Source organism: Hibiscus syriacus, unplaced genomic scaffold, assembly GCF_006381635.1.
Source record: "Hibiscus syriacus cultivar Baekdansim isolate YM2019G1 unplaced genomic scaffold, ASM638163v2 tig00111458_pilon, whole genome shotgun sequence".
Classification (NCBI taxonomy): Eukaryota; Viridiplantae; Streptophyta; class Magnoliopsida; order Malvales; family Malvaceae; genus Hibiscus; species Hibiscus syriacus.
Genome location: NW_024063097.1, coordinates 2182836 through 2191335, shown reverse-complemented (window position 1 = coordinate 2191335; position 8500 = coordinate 2182836).

Genomic DNA, 8500 nt, shown 5'->3' with positions numbered 1-8500 from the left:
TTAAATGATTTAAAAACATTAAGGCACTTATGAGAAAGTACTTCCCTGAATTGTTTTACCTTTGCACGAGTGATAGGTCCTTCAGGCATGACTTTAGGATCCATTTGTGTTGTTGTGATCACATCAATGCATCACAAGGATCACATAAAAGGAAGAAGTAACAACTCTTCCAAATGATCCACTCATCCAAGCATTGGAAAAGAAAATCATAACAGAAGTAGACTTGATACGACTTGTTGAATGGGATACTGATATTATCTCGTCACGATGTCTTCTATATATACGACCTTCTGTCTCTTATCTTTCTAATGGTTCTTGAATCGCATCAATCCGATATGGGAAACTCAAGATATGGCCATTTTACTGAAAATGGTGCATGCAGGAAATCCTATACGGGATTAATACGTGATTTTGTAAATATTACCATATTGAAATTTTTTAATATAATTTAATATAGGATGAATAATTATATTTTAGGATCAGATTTATTATTTTATTAGGAATTAAGGTTGGGTTAAAACAATATTTTTTAGTTATTATTATTTTATTAGGAATTAGAGTTAAGACATGTTTAGTTTATTATTATTTTATTCTTTAGTTATTTAGGACCTTTAGAACTCAGCCCCTATATAAAGGAGGCTTCATTCAACTTTGTAAATAAGATTTCTGTGATCAATAATACAACGAGAGTTTGTTTTTGCAAGTGGTGATTGCCTTGTGCCTTCGAAGCTTCTTCTACTTAAGTTATTTCAAGTTATTGTGAGGGAGATTAATCTTCACACTCCAATTTGCCTTTTCATCGCGACTAGGAGGGTTAGTTAGAGCCATATTATCGTTTTTGCCTTTTCATTGCGACTAGGAGGGCTCGATAGGACATTATCCATCAATTTTCCACATATCCATCCACACAATCAATCATCTTTACCGTTCACCTTCATAAGGGAGATTTTGATTTCTTGGCTATCTTACTTTATTTTCAATTTCTTTATCTTTTATTTATCTTGTTTCTTACAGTTTTTCCAGCACATAAAAGAAACTCGAAAAGACCCTAGTTGTTGTCACCACATTTCCCTATTCATCCCCCTTTGTTCTTCATCGGGTCTAGATCTTTCTAGGTTTTATTCTTCAACAAGAGCAACGTTCATTAAACCACCACTGCTTCCCTATCACCTTGGAACTTGTAGTTGCACCATGCTTCCTCCTTGATACGAGTCATCCCTTTGATTGAGGACCTCTTCGACTGTACCGGATCTATAATGAAGTAAGTAATTCCTCTACAACAAACTTACTTGATAGTAAGGATGATGGTGTGGTTATATGGATATGGCTATAAACAAAAATGAATAAGGAAGGATGAATAATAGATATGGTAATGGAATTTAGGATACTGGAAATTCGGATATGTAACAACCCGGAAATTTGAAAAAAAAATTTAAATCGAATTTGAGGAGTTAATTAAGTAAATTGGCGAAAATTGGGGACTAAATTGAAAGTTTTTAAAATTTTAGCTTGTTTTAGAGTTAAAGAAAATTCAGGGATGAAGCCCTAAATTAACCCAAAAATTGTCTGCAAGCGTTTCTATTAAAGGAATGAATTGGTTTATGCGTGAAAACACAAAAACCAATTCATAAAATCCCCTCCCATACGCCCAACTTACAAAACAAATTCTGACACCGTCCAACCTCCAATCATCGTTTTGAAACCACCATCGTGTTCGTCATCGAGCGAGGAACAAACCCCTTAAATTAATTAAAGTGAAACGCTGCCAAACGCTGTGAATTTCAAGTAAAAGTCTTGACTTTTTTTTTGCACCATCGCCAAGAAAATCTTAAATTCATCGTCGATCATTGCTCCGTTTTCGATACCTCCCGCACCATCGTGTTCTTTGTGTCATTTTGAGTCCGCTGATGTCATCCTTGGTCTCCGTCTGCGGCGGCGCGTGAGGAGGTGAGGCAGTGAAAGTTTTCAATTTTTTGAAATAGAGCTCTCCGCCGTTAAAAAAATTGAACCGAGCTTTGTAAGTACCTCGAAATCGCTCAAATAATTTTTAGAAATTTTTACGTGATTTATAGGATGCCGGAAGAAGCCCCACGTGCCGCCACTGCGCGTGGGGATGGTTCCAAAAACCGATTTGACCAGTTTTGAACCTGTTTTACCGGTTCCAACCCGACCCGTTGACCGTTGATGGGGGTGATATTTTCGTAAATATTTTGAAAATGGTGATATTTTGGTAATTATTTTGAAAATGGTGTTATATTTGTAATTATTTTTAAAAATGGTGCTAATTTCGTAAAATGGTATATCATCTGTTGACCATCTTTGACCAGAACTTTGACCAGCTTTGACCGGCCATTAAACGACCGTTAATCTTTTCCGAGTATACCTATCCTGACATTTTTCGACATCCCGAATCCATTTTTAGGCTCCATTTTGCCAAATTCGAACCCGAAGGTCTGCAAATTGTCAGTCAAACCCTTTGACTTTAACTTTGACCAAGAATTTAAATATCTAGAAAGTCATACTTTATGTTTTTCGACGTCCTGAATCTGATTCCGAAGTCCGTTTTGCCAAATTCTGACCTAAAATCCCCAAATCGAGCTTGTGAACCCAAAAGGCTTAGTATTTTAGCATTTATTATTATTTATTTGAGATTTGGTTAAGGAATTGATTGAGTAAAATATTTTATGAAGGTACTTGTGTTTCACCTGAGAGGGGATCAGTTAGGTCCGGTGTTGTCCATTCGTGAGATCAACCCAAACCACGTACTATGAGACTTACCCGTAGGTTTCTGTAAATTATTTTTAATAAAGGTTAAGATTATTTATATTAGGATTCCAATATGGATTTTTCCTATTACGAGAAAATCAGTGTTGGACAGAATCACATCATCATCTCCTTCTTTTAGGCTATTTGTCCTCAAATCGAAAGGGTCTTCTAGTAGTACGTCCTTATTTTTCTTTCCTTACCTTCCAAACTCACAAACTTCTTCCCAAGAGTTGATGTCTTCTTGTACATCTTTGTTTCTTTTGATGAAAATAATCTCCTTGTTCATGTCTTTAAAAACATCAATAGTTGTATTGTTTTTAATCAACACATCTCTTGGTTCACCAATTTCAACCTTTGGTAAGGTCACGTCCTTTGGTGAATCCTGTAAAATAAGAAATGAAAATTCGTCTCCAATCTTTCTTCTTGTAAAAAGGCCTTCTCGAATCAAGCCTTTGTTTGAATAGGCACTTGCAATGGGTCTTTTGGTGATGGAACTTGTTTCCCCTTGATCTGACATATCATGTTCGTTAAAAAGAGTATGTAACTCTTCATCTCCACTCTTTGAAGCATCAGGATGGTTTGTGGAGAGTTTTAACCTTTGAAACTTCTTGAAAGGCTTGAGTTCATTACACCAATAAAGCTTGTAATGACAAAGGATCTTGTCATTAACGTTTGGTAGGTAAGTTACGCCAACTTTACGCAAAGTAAATCAAAGTTAAAATATAAAAAATTATTAACAAGATGAATGTAAATAACAAACCAAGGCAGATGTTTAATGGGAGTTGGTTGCTTGAAGATGGAAAACTCCATTGGTTGTTGAATTTCCTTCAATATGTGCAATGTACTTGGAACCTCAATAATCACAACTTTTGGCTCTTCAAGTGGTGTTTCTTTAAATTCTTTGAATCCTTCAAGTATGTAAGTTACGCCAACTTTAGTCTTTGTATCCTCCCACATTATGAATCTTAAATAGTTGGGTAATGCTCGTTTCTTTTCCTTTAATTGATGATTACAAATAAGAACAATTCAATGTAATATACTGCAAAATAGAGATAAGTTAGAACATGAATCATTATTAAAAATGTGAATGAACGTACAATATTCATTAAGGTTCATGAATGGAATTTGGTTCGTGGAAACTTCCCTTTCATGAGGTTCTTCAAATGGATGGAGTATACTTGGAATGTCAATAAACACACCTCTTGGAATTTTAAGAGATTCAACCTTTGAAACTTCAAGTGTCACTCCTTTTGTAACTTCAATGGACATGCTTCTTGAATCATCATTTTGTAAAGGTATGACTCTTGGAATATCCTGTAAATCAAGAGGATAAGTAGGAAGAAAATATTGGTTGTAGAAAACAAAAATTTCCAACTATTCACTTTGTTTTCTCTCACTTTCAAGCTTATTTTGAAATATCTCTTCAATATCACGCTCTTGTTTTTCAATGTGCTCATTTTCATTCTCAATTCTCTTTTCAATGTTCTCAATGTTTTTTTCAACTCTCGTTTCTTTTTCTTTTTTGCAAACACTTTTCTTTTTCTAGTTGTTCTTGTAATTGTGTTTCTTTTACGAAATTTTCAACACACTCTTGAATACGAGCTAGATTTTCTTGATTAAAAGATACAAAATTCCTTGGTTCACTTTGTGTTGAACTTTTGACATTGCTTCTTGTTAGAAAATTGGGTGTAGAAATAGAAAAGGAACGAGTTTCGTCTCTCATTTTTAGTTGTGTATTTATCTTCGTTGGACACGTTTGTGAACAAGAACGCCATTCTATAATTTGGTCCAATTTCTTTGTGATTGGGTCGAGATGCTTTCAAAACAAACTCCTTATCTCTTGTGTCATGGCTTGCATTTCTATGTTTGGTGGTTGGTCACCTGGATTACTATTATTAGAACCTGCCATGTTAGTAAAACAAGACAACACACAAAGAAAAAAAATTAATGTATATAGGACCTCAAAACACACACACAAAGATTCTCACAATTTTGCTCCAAAGAAATCAGAATTGACACTCAATCACTCAACACTCGTGTTTCACTAGGGAGAAACTTTTAATGGCCTTTTTCTGTCTCCCCTTCTGATATCACACGCTCAATGTGCCTTTTCCACTCGTTCCCTCGTAATCAGTTCTTTTACGAACTAAATTTGATCTTTCAAAATTCTGTCAAGTCTGTCGACTAAAGGAAACAACAAAGGTTAATGGAAACTGGAAAATAATGAAAGGAATGCTAAAAATTCAAAAGAAAACAAAAAAAGAAATATGAAAGTAATTAGTAAACTTACTACAAAGAAATACTTACAACACAACGATCACCAATACAATCAAAGATGCTGCATTTTGGGTTGAATCAACACATTTCAATGTTGAAGATTACAATATCATTACGTTTCTCTTCATCTCAAGACCATAACTTTTCTTTTCTTTTTTTAATTTTCGAATTTGTTATTTTTTTCAAGATGAATTTCTTACTTGGTTCAAACCTTTTCTCTAATCCCATATGATATGAGTTAGTCTGTTGATTGAGCACCTCTTCGATTGTACCGGATCTAGAATGAAGTAAGTAATTTCTGTACAGCAAACTTACTTGATAGTAAGGATGACGGTGTGGTTATATGGATATGGCTACAAACAAAATGAGTAAGGAAGGATGAATAATAGATGTGGTGATGGAATTTAGGATACTGGAAATTTGGATACAATAATGAACAAGGAAGAACCTATACTAACAAGTATAAACCCGAACTTTATATGTTCAATGTTCAAAGACTTGGACCCGTTAGATAGCAATCTAAGAACCCAAATTATCAAAGGATTGACACAACAAGATCATACTTGAAATGTCAAGAAGATAGTTCTATGAAGATCGAAATTGAGAGAAAACCTCACAATAGTTTTAGTTTATCAAAATCTGATTACAAAATGAAATTACAAAGCTTATTTAAATTGTTGAATGTTCAACCAAAATAAATCATGGCATTTTGGGCAGCTATTATGTCTTACAAAAAGACATGTTTTAGTTCATAATTAACCAGGAAATAAGGTGGTGATTCGGTGTAAATGGTGTTGTTTTAGGGAAATATGAAAACAATTCTTCATGGTCGAATAACACTTACGTCTCCTCAAGTTGACGCTAAATGGAGTCCAACGTCTTGCTGGTCATACGCACATGGCTGGAAATATTCTTGTGTATAATAAATGATGGCCAGCATTATGGGTGTATAGGATTTGCCTCCAACATACGTGAGTGGATAACTGATCATCAAGCATGGTCTGGTTTAAAGAAAATGCTAGAAAATACAGTATTATGGGCGTGTATGACATGTCTCCAATATGCGTGAGTGGCTAGCTGAGTCAGCAAGCATGGGGCTGATTGTTATCAGCTGGTTTTGCTCTTCCATAATGTTCCACGTGCTTCCCCTTTCTTTTTAACATGTTAAGGTGCTGTTTTATGTCTTGATGAGTGGATGTCCCCTTAGTTTTCCACCAAAATTGTCCAACGTGTGTTAGCCCCAATATACGGTTTGTGTCTTACAAATGTTATCCCAATGTGTGTGAGCTGGATATGTTATAATAGTGCCCCACCAAGTTGTTCCAACGTGTCCAATGTGCATGTGCAAGGAAAACAATGGTTTGTTGAACTGAGTTCGTAAATCCCGTATTAATTTTCCAGCCTGCACTGTCTTCAGTTATCTGGCCATATCTCGAGCTACCAATATCGGATTGATACGATTCAAATTGTGTTGGAAAGCTAAAAGATATAGAATTAAATGTTAAGAAGAATTAATCATCCAAATATGCTTGGAACGTTTTCAAAATTTACGACCAATATGGCTGACTTGAACTATCCACTGGACTGCCTTGAATGTACCTAGACAAAGTATATAAACAAATAATTTAGATATGAATTAAGCTATGATTATTATGAATACATGACATGAGTTGATGAATGAATGAAAAAATGCTTCCACCTATTTTATTAATGCGAATGAGCTAACTATGAATGCATATGCATTGAAGATGGTGAATTAATAGGTCATGCATGAATATCATATAAATGACACCATATAATATTCAGGAATAATTAAGAATAAGCTAAACATATTCACATGACATATAATGCTTAAATAAGTAAATAAATAACAAAATAAGGTAAGACTCCCTTAGAATAAACAAGATAGAACGTCCATGTAGTGATCACGTTATGGAGAAAACTGGTGCTGGACAGGATCACATCACTCCTTGATTCGGCTACTTTGGAACATATAAACTCACCAAGTCATTATCCTGACCTAATTTATTGGACACTCGCAATTGTATTGAACTTTCCTCTAGGTTCGGTTCCCTCTACATCAACAGTCGCACCTCATATTGTTCCTTGATTGACCATATTGACCCATAAATCTTACAAGTCTTTTCCCTGGCTTGGCAGCTTTAACACTTGCAACCACGTCAATTCCGCTACTTCTCCTTCTCTCATCCTTTTTCACGATAGTTGTGAGGTGACACTTCTAGGGACATCCTCTAATCAAAATGATAACCATGACAAAAGTGGCACTTTAGTATTTTCTTGCTCACCTTTTTCTTCACACTGGACTTAGCCTTGCCATTCTTTCCTGATGGTTTTCCTTGGCTACGAATAGTAGATGGCTCACCTTGTCCATTCGAAGAGCTTCCTTTACCATCTCCCAACTGCCCCTTTTTTTCTGTCTCCCTAAATATTTCCACTATACCTGGCCATGGGCCTGGATGACACAACGCTAGTTGGCTTGTCTCTCGCAAGCTCAGTTAGCTTTTAGGCTACAACTATGGCTTCAAAAAGTCTCTGGCCTTCACCTTTCTCTCCCCCAAGCATTTTCTCTAGTATGAGTCCCTCCAAGAAGGTCTTGAGCGCACCCATGCACTTATTGCTCCCTTATGTATCAGCAGCTTTTTCTTGAGCTAAACCACCTCATTTCTCAAAGGCATCAGCTTCGCTTCATGGGCATCACTACCTCAAACCATTTCAACTCCTTGAGAACTCGGTGCATCTTGTCCTTGACATGTCCTCCAATGACTCAAATTTATCAAGGTAGCACTCCATTACACCTTAGGTCTCCTTAGCCCCTTCTTCGACTTTTTCAAGTCTCATGTCCCTATTTTCCCATGAAGTTAAGATCTGCTCTAACTTTATGAGCCTTTTAGTGTGAAAAACCAAACCTTCAATCAATAGGCCCATTTCTCGTAGATTGTTAATTCTCTTCTTGTTCCTTGTCAAGACTCTCCTAGTCTTTATGAGTGAATATACTATCTCTCTCCAACATGCCTTGGGTTCTACCTTTGACCCCCTATACCTCAAGATCTAGCTCCTCTTGGTGTGCTTTCATAGCCCCAAGGATTTCTTGCGAACTCATCATGGTATCCCCATGCTTTGATACCGACGATGCTCTCAAGCCCATCAGACTATTTTCTTGTTTCCCAACATGGCTCTCTTTTCCTTTATGTGCGGAAACTCCTTTTCTCTTGTGTCCAATCTCTTGATATTTGTCAGAAACAAGTTCAATTCACCATTGACTAGCTCGAACACAAATCCTTGCCAACTTAACTATAAAAGCAATTTGACTGAATAGTAAGTAAATAAAACTTACCTAATTTCGCATCTTCCACCAAACTCATAAAAAATGATCATTGCCCGCCCGTAACGACTCGCTGTAATACCACTTGATGTGATCCAATTTAACATCTTGTTT